This window comes from Fulmarus glacialis, unplaced genomic scaffold (assembly GCF_000690835.1).
Source record: "Fulmarus glacialis isolate BGI_N327 unplaced genomic scaffold, ASM69083v1 scaffold10820, whole genome shotgun sequence".
Classification (NCBI taxonomy): Eukaryota; Metazoa; Chordata; class Aves; order Procellariiformes; family Procellariidae; genus Fulmarus; species Fulmarus glacialis.
Window position 1 is genome coordinate 234 of NW_009185842.1, and position 13,179 is coordinate 13,412.

A 13,179-nucleotide genomic window follows, 5' to 3' on the forward strand; every position below is an offset into this window, starting at 1 on the left:
TATTTATTTTTCTCAGAACTTCTTACACAGTTGCTATAAACCCAATTTTCATCCTTTGCTCAATCTTCTGTGTTTCTTACAATCAGCCTTGAAGCAGCTTTAAGGTAAACTGTCTTGTTCCTGTAAGGCAATGTTCAGTGTAGTGAAATTAAATCACATTTCTATCCTGAAGCTGAACAAATACAGGTTAAAATTTTATAATGAACATTGAAAAAGTGTTCGTTGAAGCTTTGGAAGGTCAGTGAGAGAATTGCATTCGTTCATTTGAAATGGGGGATGGAGGAGCAGGGTTGTATGGTGATATTACTGTGCTTTCTAGAAGTAAGGCTCTGTTACTTTTGTGAATACGCTTCCCAGGGTAAAGTGTTACAAATGACCCGATTATCAAGGTGAGTTTGCTGATCATCAGTGCCTGTCCTTGAGAGTGTCCACAGACTCAGCAGGCCCTGTGAGATGCAGCAAGAACTGAATTTCAATTTGATGATGAGGTTGATGACCAAAAAAAATAGTGATAGTATCTACATGTGAACGTCTCATTTTAACAGTATGATTATTTGTTCTGCCTTAAGGCTTGGTTTCTGTGGGTTTTGGGGATGGTTTTGGGTTGTTTGTTTGGTATTTTTGTTTTTTAAATTCAAGATCCTAAAATAGAGCAAAGTCACATTTGTCAAAGAGTAAAATTTTCACAATAGATCTCTTACAGGTGTTTTGTTGTTGCTGTCCCTCTTCTTACAGAATGGGTACAGATGGCACCAGCTTTATTTTCTAAATTCATCCCAAATATTCTACCCCCTGCTGTGGAATCTGAGCTTCAGGAATATGCTGCTCAAGACCAGAAACTTCAAAGAGAGCTTATGCAGAATGGATTTACGAGGTAATAATTATTAATCTTCAGTAATAATTGTGCTGGACAGTGCTGAAATGGTAAGAACGGATGCACCTAGAAATATTGAAGAAATAATGTAAGAGTTAATAAATAACATTCACAACTCAGTTTCTGAAATACGGCCTTATTTTCCCCACGTTTTGAGCACTACCAACCCTGCAGACGGTACCAAAAAGTAGATGATCTGAAGTCTTGAAATATTTTCATGAAACAGATTGCTTACAGTTCATGCATCCCTGTGTTTTAATTGTGCTTCTAATGCATAATCGTGCTCTTGTTCAGCCTTTACTTTGGTCATTTATTTTCTATGAGACGACTTTTTTTTTTTTATGATGCTTCTGAAAATGTCAATTGATGACTTCTCTTTATTCCACTTTCAGAGCTATTTGTACAGTCAAGGTGTTTATTTTAAATAGGCATTTCTCTTCTGAATATTGAATTGGGGGAAAAAAAAGAACAAACAGTAAAAGAGACAGCGGAAAATGTTCATAACCTGTATTTTTCACTCTGGGCCGTGCCTGTTGCTCTATATTCTTCTATGTAACTGCCTACACAGAAGCACAGCGCTTTCACCACAGCAGTGTACCGCTTTTGCAGTAGTCTGACAATCCAATATCAGGCTGGGGAAGCTATCGTGCTCTGTTCCCGAGAGGTTCGTTTCTGCATGATGAGAATACATCTTCATCTTTCCTGTTACCTGTGCAACGCTGAGAATCTGGTCCTGTAGTTTGAACACCCACTAGATGTGGGTATGTTTAGTGTTAGATGTACTCCTGGATTTCATACGCTCGTGTAGTTTTCCTCAAAGGTAATCTCTCTCTTCAAAGCTTGGTAAATCATTGAGCTTCAAAGCTCTACTACTGACCCAAATGCAAATGGTATTGTAAACTCACTCCTTGTAAGGCTTTCTGTTGAGGAAAAGAATTTTTTGATAGATAAGCATGAGTTAAGACACTAAAAAGAAAGCCCTAAGAGCTTGGGGTGAGAAAAGCAATGCATTTGGCCCAAGAAATAGAAGTTTGAGATTGTTTGAAACTGAGTAGGCATATAATGCTGACAATAGAATAGAATAGACTATTTCAGTTGGAAGGGACCTACAGTGATCATCTAGTCCAACTGCGTGACCAGTTCAGGGCTGACCAAGTTAAGGCGTGTTATTAAGGGCATTGTCCAAATGCCTCTTAAACACTGACAGGCTTGGGGCATTGACCACCTCTCTAGGAAGCCTGTTCTAGTGTTGGACCACCCTCTCGGTAAAGAAATGCTTCCTAATGTCCAAAAGAATGTAATCATAGAATCATAGAATCATTAAGGTTGGAAAAGACCGCTAAGATCATCAAGTCCAACCGTTAACCCAACACCACCATGCCCACTAAACCATGTCCCTAAGTGCCTCATCTTTTAAATACTTCCAGGGATGGTGACTCCACCACTTCCCTGGGCAGCCTGTTCCAAGGCCTGACCACTCTTTCAGTAAAGAAGTTTTTCCTAATGTCCAGTCTAAACCTCCCTTGGTGCAACTTGAGGCCATTTCCTCTCATCCTATCACTTGTTACTTGGGAGAACAGACCGACCCCCACCTCGCTACAACCTCCTTTCAGGTAGTTGTAGAGCGCGATGAGGTCTCCCCTCAGCCTCCTCCAGCCTAAACAGCCCCAGTTCCCTCAGCCACTCCTCCTGCACAGAACAAAACAGAAAAAGGAACATTTTAGTTTTGTCTCATTTTCAATCTTACTAATTCTGTAGGTGCCTTGTAATAGTTCTGCTTACAACTGTGTTTCACTGCTTTCACACTTCATAGAGAATTAAGAGTGAAGTAATAACAGTCCATATGCACAAAAACAATGTGTTTCAAAAACATTTTTCCCTGGGTACCTGAAAATCAGATGGGCTTGTCAGCTTGGCTATAGAGTTCTTTGGCTGGTGGTGTGAGGAGGATGCTGTATAAAAGGCTAGGAAGGGTGGTAGGAAGGATACTGACCATTGCAAGGGTTAGGTGCCACTGTGGTGTTCTCTTATTAGAGATTTGGTGGGATCCTGAGCGTATATTTTAGCAACTCCTGTTCTATGGAGAAAAGTAATTCTTTAGCACTGGAACTAATGCAAATCTATAGGAAACTGTTTCTGTCCTGTGTGATAGGTGGGGACAAAGAAGAGATTAGGGCTTGAGGGTAGTTGTACAGGGGAGAAGTAAGTAAAGGTTTCTGTGTCACGTATTGTTTGCAGAATCTAATTTCTAAGAGTACTTCTTCCCTTTGGCTTTCTGCAGTATGTGATCATCTGGGTATTGGCCATGTGAAGAGTTTTGGTATGTCTTGTAGGTTTAGAAAATTGGCCCAACCCTAGTCCATGCTTTGGTGCAACTGCTGTTTCTATGTAGCTTGCTTTCAATTTATTACATAAAAATGCAAAATAAAACTTTGCAATGGAGTAACCGATTGATGGCATTTAGCCTCTGATGAATGTGTTTTGCACAATATATTCTATATGGTTGTACTGCCAAGTAGTCAGTGCAGTCTGGTAAATATGGAGGTTATATAAAGTGTTAGTCGAGTCTGTCATCATCAAAAGGACGCAGGTAAAACAAAACTGAAGTACAGGTGATATAATTTGCTACATGGCATTTTGCAGTGGTATTTGAAATTCATTTTGCCTTGAAATGTGTTTCAAGAAGTAATATGGTTCTTCCTAGGTTCAGGAACATGGGTTATATTTATTTATAACCTTTCAGAATTGTTTTGAGGTTATATTCCTACATGTATAAATGTATATGTGTATATGTATAGAAGGGTTGTTTTTCTCTTTTACAAGGAGCATGCTAAGTCTGTTCTTTTCTGGGTTAGCATGAAATGTCATCTGTTCTTCTGTAATTGCGCCAAAAAAGGGTGATGTCTTTGCTGCTGCACTTCCTACAACAATAACCGTGAGGAAGACAGTACAGTGAGGTGTCATCTTCAGCATTAATGGCATGTCAGGTTCTAGTTGAAATAGTCAGCTTATCAACACTATTAAATACTGTTGCTGCAGAAAGTGGGAACACAAGCCGGTTGTTTGGCGGTATTTCTCATGTGAAGGACCTTAATCAAGGCATACACAGCAGGTCCATCACCTTAAGAGTGGTTTTTAGGGAAGAACACTTCATATTATTAGAAAAACCCCCAATTTGTACCAACTTCCAGCAGATAAATGTGAAATTATAACCATTGTGATGAAAATATATTGGAATCTCTTTTCCTTGCATAACAGTTTCAATAGCATATCTATCTTCACAAGAAACTTGGGAAGCAGCAAGATTTTCCAGCTTTAAGAGTTTGTGTGCACAAGAGTAAAAGGAAACAATGTTTTCCAAATAGATGGGAATTTGACTTTGGGTTTTCAGGAGCAATGATGTCAATCGGTGTTTATACAACTTAATTATTTATTTAAATCTCCTGCTTGAAGAGGAGTGCTGTCAGCACAGACCTGCTTAGAGTCTGATTGTTGGGTTTTTCAGGAGCATCTTACCTTCTTAGACGGATAGATGCAGAGTTTTTCATGTAGTTGTATAAAGTTTGGTTGAGAAGTTTGAATTAAGACCACACTGCATAGGAGCAATACCACCTCATCTTCATTTTGTAAATTGAACCTACTATCTTTAAAAAAAGGATGAGCTAATTAGATCTATAAAATATAGCTTATATTTCTGTTTAGTAAATAGAGAATCCTGCAGTCATGTGTTATTGCTGCTATGTTTGCATTTTGTTTCTAAAGTCTGTAAAAGTTGATGATTGTACTGAGGTATTTCATTACTGTTCTCCTTTACTTAAAATGAAAATACCTTCCTTCCCCTTCTTTCCTAGAGGTGACCAGTCACGCAAGAGAGCTGGAGAAGAATTAACGTACAGTAAGTATGCGTCTAACCCTGCCCTCCAGTGTGCTGCAGTCCCTGACAGGTTGGGCATACAGGTAGCGGTGGGCTTCTGGGTTCTCAGGGGGGTGGCAAGATGTCAGAGCCTGCATCTCCACGTTGTAGCTAGCTGTCTGCCAGGGTAACCTTTACCATTCTAAGTAATGATACAAATTTCTTGGGTCCAGAGCCTCTAACCGTGGTAGAGTCCCACAACCACCTGTAAGGTAGTAAGATATCCTAGCTACCAGGCCAAGATACTTCCACTTCATTTAAGTACACAGCTGAGGTCTTAAGGAGAAAGAACGTAGTTGTCCCAAGTCTCTGCCTGGTCAGGATACACATAACAGGCAATGAAATGATGAGACAGTCCACCTCTGGTATAAATCACCTGTCTGTTGACAGAACAGAGGGTTTGGAAGGGTTGTGCTTTTCAACTTGGAACCCTCAATTACGTGTCTAATACACACAGGATCCACCTGCATTGAGATACTAAAGGCAGTATTTGGGAAGTTCTTTTCCATTTGTAGACGAAGTCTCTTGCTGCATCTTTAACTATGAGGTTCTTCACTTTGTAACTCCCTTAATTTCCCCCAATATACATTAGGGGGTGGGAGGGAGGAAGCACAGGGAGGAATGATACTTCCATTCTCAGTTGGTTGGTCTACTCCAGACATTCCTAATTTGGGTGCAGTCAGTCAAAGGTCCTGTCTTCTGTGCTGAGTAAATATTTGGCCAGGAGAGAATCTAGTCCCATACATTCTAGGTTAGGATTTAAATACAATGTCCTGATTGCTGGTCATTAAATAGTCTTGGGGATTGGGAAATAGTATCTGTTCTGGTGCTGTTGTTAACTTCAGTTCATTTTATTGTGTTCTTTCTGCCAAGCTTCTTCCTATGCTTTCAGCAGAGTATGTTACCATAAAATGTGCAGTTTTATGATGAACTCTTACTACAACCTGAAATCAATTAATAGCTGTTCACTTGGTATATCAGCTTCAGTTTACACTGTTAACGTTTTGCAGGCAGTGCTGGTTTTCAGGTTGTTGGAGGAAGGGTGGGCAAAGGACGTAGGGTGAAAGTTTAATATGAGAGAATTTGTTGAACTTTTTATATAATTTCAGATGGCTCATCAGCTTGTGCAAGCTCCAGGGGGTACAGATAGTGAATATACTGGATCAGCTTCTATTCCTAGCCAGAACAGACACTGGAGGAGCACAGGTGGTATCCGGAGCCTCCTTTGGCAACTGCTGATACTCGAGCTCTGACACGAACTATGCCTCAAAGAAGAGTTTTGGACTTTCTTCTTTATATAATAAAATGTCAGTTGCTGCTACAATTGGGATGACTTTGAAAGACATGATTCCTTGGTCTGGCCTCTCAACAAGTTCATGTTCTGCGATTTTTGTGAGGAATGCACCTTGAAAAACAATCCTTTCAAAGTGGAAATGGGCAGCCGAAATCAGCAGCTTCCAAAAGCGTTAGAATGGAAGAACCTTTTTTGCACTCTTTTCTTAATATTAAGGACATTCTTCAAACTAGTTAACACGTCAGTGTATTAGTTTTTAAACTTCAAGGTATTTTCTGGAGCTTTTACTTAAATAATAAGAATAAAGTTTCATTATTTTGCAGTATTTGTTCATTAGTTTAAAAATTGTCACTTTTTAAGAGTTGGTCCCATATAAATGTATCTTCTGTCAGGGAGTTTTAAATTCCAGATTTTTGTTTTATCTCTTCTTTTTGTTACTTGGTATTTTGAAATCTGTTTTCCTATGCGTTTGTACTCTGTGCCTTCAGCTTGTGCACTTTGCAACTTTATAGACCGTATTTTGTTACTGCAAAATGTGTTCTTGAGGAAAAACTTGATGTGAACAAACATGCTGCAAAGTTGCACTTTTCTCTTGCATTAATGGGAGGTGAATTTAAGAAGGAAGAAAAGTTGAACCTATCACCATCACTAATAGTGACTTGGAAGTTTGTCCCCTTTTATTTTTCATGTGTATTAGTGTTTAATGCTGGGACCAACTCTTGTAGAACCCCTCTCACTGACTTTTCATTGGCTTCCATAATTGCAATAGATTGAGGTGTGAATTCCAGACTGAATGAAATACTAAGATGTGTTTTATGCTGTGCTATGTAGAAACGTTGTGGGCAAAATTCTCCAGTCTAGTAGGTCTGTAAAGTGCATCTCTGTCAGCACAAACCAGATTTGCACCCGATTGATCAACGAACGATGGTACCTGTCCAAGATCACTTTGTGGCTCCTGTGCCATTTCTCCTGTTTCAGGGATGTGATGGGGGTGTGATAGTGGATGTTGTCAGAATCAGGGAGTTGAGAAGTGGTGTAACGCATGCATGTGTACCCATCGGCCTGCTGTTCCCAGTCGTGTGTAAACTCAGCTGGAGATCCAGCTGAGCCCAGTTCCAGGAGATCTGGACCTATGGTCTGAATCCTAATGATTGTGACATGGGTTTTAATCAGTAGTATGGCTAATGCAATTCTTTCATGAGGGGAGAAACATACTTGAAAAAGCAGTTTGACTCCAGGTGGTTTTTTATTATTACTATGGGTTTATTTTTTATCACCTTTAGTTATGAAGAGAAAGGAGTTGGTAATATAATCTTTCTGAAGTGAAACAAAAGTTTGTTCAGTTTTGTCTTGCACAACTCTTATGCCTGTTTAAAAAAAAAAAAAACACACACAAAAAACCAACACTACCCCCTTCGTGCTTGCATGAGTTCAATACAGAATGCAGGAAAAAGATAAAAAAAATAGATGCGGCAGGGACAAAGTTTCTTTTTCTTTTTGGTTTGTAGCCAGACTTTATGTAAATGACTTTAATTCTATCAGTTTCACATCAGCCACTTTGGCATTGCTGTTAGTTTGGAGGGTGGGGGGGAGGAAGAATGAGGAGGACACTGCTGTGACTGACAGATTGAAATCTGATTTACCTACATATTTCTTTGCATATTTGCAAAGCCTATTTTATTTTGAGGAAGTTTTTATTTTAAAATTAAAAATGAATGCTTCAGTGTTTTGTTTTCTATGTAGAACAATGCCAGCAGTCTAATCTCATCCCCAATAGTGGAAAACCAAACACTCTGAGTAGGGATTTCCAGCTGTTGATAGTGCTTGCTTCAACTTTGCTACCAGCTACTTAAGTTGAAGCACAATTAGACAAAACCAGGAATTTTGAAAATTTTGCTGAAGTACGCAATGGAGATGTTAATGAAGGCTAATAGGGAACAAAAATGATTTGCCAGCTTCCAGATTTTTGTCAGTTTTGGCTTTAAACAAAAATAAAACCTCTGATAGTGTCCTTAGCTTTAAAAATCACTGTTTGCTGAAATGACAATATTCTTGAGTTAAGAATAGATGCATTAACCTAATTTGGTTAAAATTTGTTTACAACCTCGTTACCATTCTAGTTCACGTAATTCAGTAATCAAGCTCTGTCATATTTGTCAATTGATCACAATGTTTTTCTGTTCTTAAAGTGGTTTTACTGGTTCAAGTTTGTAAATAACATGTAGTCCTTTTGCTTCATGTTTGAGGCGAGGGTTCAACGTTCATTTTACGTTGCATTATGTTTGGGACGCAAACTTCTAGAACAGTAATTCCATCAAAAGGTAAAGCATTCCTGTCAGCATGGTTCACTTCGTATGCACTGGGTAGTGCTTGGATGCTTCTCAGTCTCGTGTAGCATTCTCACTTGGCCACCATACCCGCGAAATCTGTTTGTTAAGCACTGTATTATGTTGTAAATTTGGCATTAAAATTCCTGTATGTTTTGGCATTATTAACATAATGCTGAAATACTGTTTATCTGTCGAAGGCGTTATCATTGTGACTGAGCATGAAACAGAATACAGCGTACTATACTAAATTATTTTGTTTCTCTGTAAACTTGCATTTTACTTACAGTAAAACTAATTCAGCCAACTTGAGCATTGATACTGTAAAGCCACAATTACCAACAGCATGATCCTAACTGCAGTATTTAATTTAACCAAATAACTTGTGGTAAATCCGTTGCATCTGTAGCTAACTCTGTTAAGATTAAGCAGTAAAGTTGGTTATACAATGGGTGTTCTCTTTATGTTGCACTGGTTCTATAGCCAAACTTGCTACATTAAAAATATTTTTAGATTAATTTCATTTCTTGATTTGGGAAGTTGAAATACTTAAATTCATCCTGCTGACTACTATAATAGTAGGCAATTGTCAATATATGGTCAAGATGGACTTTGATACAAATAGTGAAGGGGGGGGATCTAGCTAGGTAAGTACTCAACTCTTGTACAGTTGGACCTCTTTGATGCCTTTCTGCATTTGTTGAGGAAGTATTTGTGGATGAATACTTTGAAGCAAAAGTTTTTGACTCCTGTTGTTTGATAGAAATATGATCAGCCAGATTCACCCCTTTTAATTTTGCCCTAATATGATTGTTTACTTTCTACAGGTTTAAAAAAAAAAAAAAAAAGAAACCAACCACAAAGGCCATGTTCTGAGTGACTGAAAAATGTTTTCCATGTGTGCTATGACAACCCCAGTGAAAGGACTATTCTGTAGAACTACAGAATAAAACCCAACTGCTTGAATTTGACTCCTGTCTTCAACCCAGCTCCAGCTGAGAGAAAACAAAGATGTTTTGACGACTTGACATGCACCAGATACCCAGAGGGCACTTAGTTCAGCTCACTATGTGCAAGTTTAGGATCAATATAGTTCTTGACCACAATGAAAAGGTCCTGCTAGGGGGGAATGGTCCCTGCTTGGATTAGTGTACTTCCCTTTCTGCTCTGCTGGGTCTGTGTGATAACATGGGGATAGTCACTGCTGATGCCACTCTAGTAAAGATTCCTTTTTTTTGAGGGATGTCTTGTGTTGACTGCTGATTTAACTCTTGAGATTGCTTTTCACAGCTGAGTACTGTCAATAGGTCTGTTAATGATAGTATATACTTTCATTGGTGGTGTTTGCTTTGCTGCTCTGAAGAGTTCCTTCACTGCTCTTAAAGCACCTCCACTAGAAGCCTTTAAACGCACATTAAAGATCACTGCATCTTTGTGGAGGTGTTTGCATGGTGTAGCACTGAGCTGTAGACTGTGCTCCCAACATTGTCACTGGGCAGGAAAAATATAGATGATCAAGCTTCGTGTGTCCCCCTTTCTCTGACCTGGGGGTCTGTAGTAAGAGATACATGTGCCTTGCTAGTACGAGGTGCAGCCTTCGCTGTGCTGTTCTTCGGCCGAGTGTAAGCAGGGCAGGGTGGAGCCCTGCGGTGCAGTTGCTTTGCTAGGCTGATGCATGCAAGTCATCTCAGCGCTGTAGCAAGTACTAGTGTCCCATGATGCACATTCTCAGCACAGAATCTGACCTCAATCCATAACTATTACAGCTTTTGTGAAAGGAAATGGAGGTCTCAGTCCTATTCAATCTTTTATTTCTAGGTAAGATAGAGGAGAATTTGCGGGTAGAGTCTGATCTTTCCTTCTGGAGCTCTCTTGGGAAATATTCTGTGGCTGGTAGAGGAGAAGGATCTTTCCTCCAAGGAAGAGGACGATGGGTCATCTGTCTCCGATTTTTGTCTGCTGGTCTCCAAGACAACGTGGTGCAAGGCAGTCAATCATATTGAGTGCACTATGCTTACAGCACTTAATTCTGGATTTCATCTAGGATAAACGGTGATCTTTTTGGTAGGCTTACAAACTTCAGTGGTAATCACGGAAGGTGTGAACCAGGGATGGCTTACTCTGGCAGGTGTCATTCTAGTAATTACAGGACAGAGGAAGTTATTTTGTCCCAGAGGACATTACTTTTTATACCGTAAATTGGTGTGATACTGGCCCAACAAGATATTTTTATACCCATGGCACTTGTTAATAGAAAAAGGTCAGAGAATCTAAATTTCATCTTTATCAGTACTTAAATACACTAGCTTCGAATGAGGAGCGGAATGCTGTGTGAAGGGAAGCCTTGCCTTCTGTCAGGAGGTGCAGAAGATCAGCGTTACTGCATTGGCAAAACCGACACACTTGCTGATTTGGCCTCAGTTGAAAGCTCCCTGACAAAGTGCTTTGTACTTTGCTAGAGGGAGTGGAAGGATTAAATCCATATGTCTTGACCTAACTTGAATGACTGGTTTAAGAGGTTTTCAAAACTCCATAGGCAATGAGTACTCAGAAATCCCTTCTGACTGTCTCCTGTCCCTGGGATGCTCCAGATACGCTTTGGTTAATGTTCCTCTTTCTGAGCTTCTGCTAACTGATCTAATTAGCACAGAACAGGTAAGTTGACTCCCCTAATGATGGCAGCAGAATGAGTTTAGTAATAGCACTTATTGCCTCTTTAGTATTGTTTTTCAACTAATCATTCCTTAAGAAAAACCTTTACAGTTTCTGAGATGACCTGGGTTGTCTGTTGGCAGGCAGCTGGTAATTTATTTGTTAGCACCATTTGCCATCTATCAGCAGATGGAACGCTTTTGTCCAGAGAACAGTTCGTAAATGAGTATCTGGGGATGGTGGGTAGATATTACCCTGTGGATGAGGTGCATGAGCAGCGTAAGAGCACCAGTTCGAAGTACGAGATAGATGGAGGTCTGAACGTACCGCCGAAGAGCTGAGGGGGTGCATCTGGGTAGCTTCATGCTGCTGTCCCCTGAAGCATGGAGCGACTGTGAAGTGAGTTGTGCTGTGAGCATACACCCAAAAAGGCTCTGCAGAGTCAGTTACTGTGGATAGCTGATGGGGCTGCCAATTCACGTCTTACCTTCATAGAAACCTGTTTCCGTGGCAGGAATGGCTGAGCAGTGACATATGCCTCTTATTTGAAATGGGTCAAGGCATGAAATCTTAAAATGACCTATTTGTTAAGGTGCCTAACTTACATTCCCTATGTGGTCAATGTGAAGCAGAAGATTTCTCCAGCAGGTACCACACAGCACTAAATGGGTATACTTCAAGATTTCCATTTTTGGGTCTCCGTCACTAGCCATGGCCTGCTGGTACTTGAACCTTTCTCATCAAAGGAGCTGGAAGCAGAACTTGTCAGACGGGACCTGTCCTACCTGTGCAAGAGCAGAAGGAAAACAGGCCTGTTTGGTTGTTTTTCTTAATGACTTTTGTATTAAGTCTTTACTGAGCAGGCACCTGCTGTTCCCAGTTGCTTGGGTAGCCTGAGTTGTGCAAGGTATGTGGTTTTGATGTTTTAGTCTGTTGGAATGAATGTTAGGCAGAATTTCATCCAAGTTGTGGAACCATTTCCCTTAAAATACGGAGATGCATCATACTTGGTGATTATTTACTTGTAATTTAAATAATCTCATTATCCTATTTGTTTCCTCAGTTAGAACTTCTGAAAGTGATAGTATGCTTTCCAGTTACGGCTTCAGTCTTGTACTTCAGAGAATGTCGTCGTCATTGAGTACAGATAGGCAGGAGAGACCCATGGAGTAAAATGAAATTCTCCATGCATACTTCTGTTTCATGTTTCCCTCCAGGGATGTGTCATGAATGGAAAAACTGCACACACAATCGTTGATACGAATCCTTCACCTCATTCATGTTTTGGCATAATAATGTTTTGTTCTTTCTTTTCTAATAATTCCCAGTGTTGAATTTGCCTTTTCTTAATAACCAGTGTATATCAAGCTAATGCTTCTTAGAGCTGTCTGTTTTAATCCCGAGATGTCATTTGTGAGTAATAGTAGCTCCTCCTTGTGAAAGTAAAATTACGATCATGTTTTCCCAATGCATCGTTTTGTCGGTCAATGTAAACATAAGTAATCTGGATCTCTCACCCCATTGCGTAGTGAAATGAAGTCCTGTAGCTCTTTGTAGTTAATCCTCTTCTTTACTTCCCTGGATGATAGCACGTGAACTTTGCGTTTCACTGTTCACCTCCTTTTCAGCTTTTTATCAATACAGCAATTGGCATAACCCCAGCGCTGTGGTATTCTGCTGGTGACCTCTCTCTGTTGTGAGAACTGTCAGTTCCTGCTCCGTAGCTTTCCAGTGGCAATTTATTCACGTGGAAAAGCTTCTCCATTATCTCATGGTAGCTTTGTAAAGCGCTTTTGGTAAGAGAGCTCCCTTGCCACATGCTTGTTGAGTGACCTGCCCGACTATAACTTGGCTACGTTTGTTGTCGTATGAAGCCATGTATCCATGCTGTAAACTACTGAAACAAGCCCTCGTCATTCACATTTTATAGCTCACCATTTTAGCACATAGGTATTGCTGGACAGACTCCAGTGTCCGAGCTCTGACACCACAGGTGACAAGAGTTCAAATGGGAATTTGTGATGTCACGCTCTGATCCTGCTGATAAATTGGGAGTTATCCAGGTGACTTCCTTGGGTAAAAGGAAACAAGACTGACTTCTAGCATGAGAATATTTCAT

At 40.0% G+C, this 13,179-nt stretch overlaps 1 long non-coding RNA gene across 1 annotated transcript; it reads left to right on the forward strand.

Annotated features, from left to right (window-relative positions):
* Positions 1-732: 732 nt before the first annotated feature.
* LOC104078884 lies at positions 733-6,403 on the forward strand. Its single transcript, XR_683542.1, has 3 exons — positions 733-874; positions 4,726-4,769; positions 5,897-6,403. It is a non-coding gene; the product is annotated as an uncharacterized LOC104078884 (long non-coding RNA).
* Positions 6,404-13,179: the final 6,776 nt, after the last annotated feature.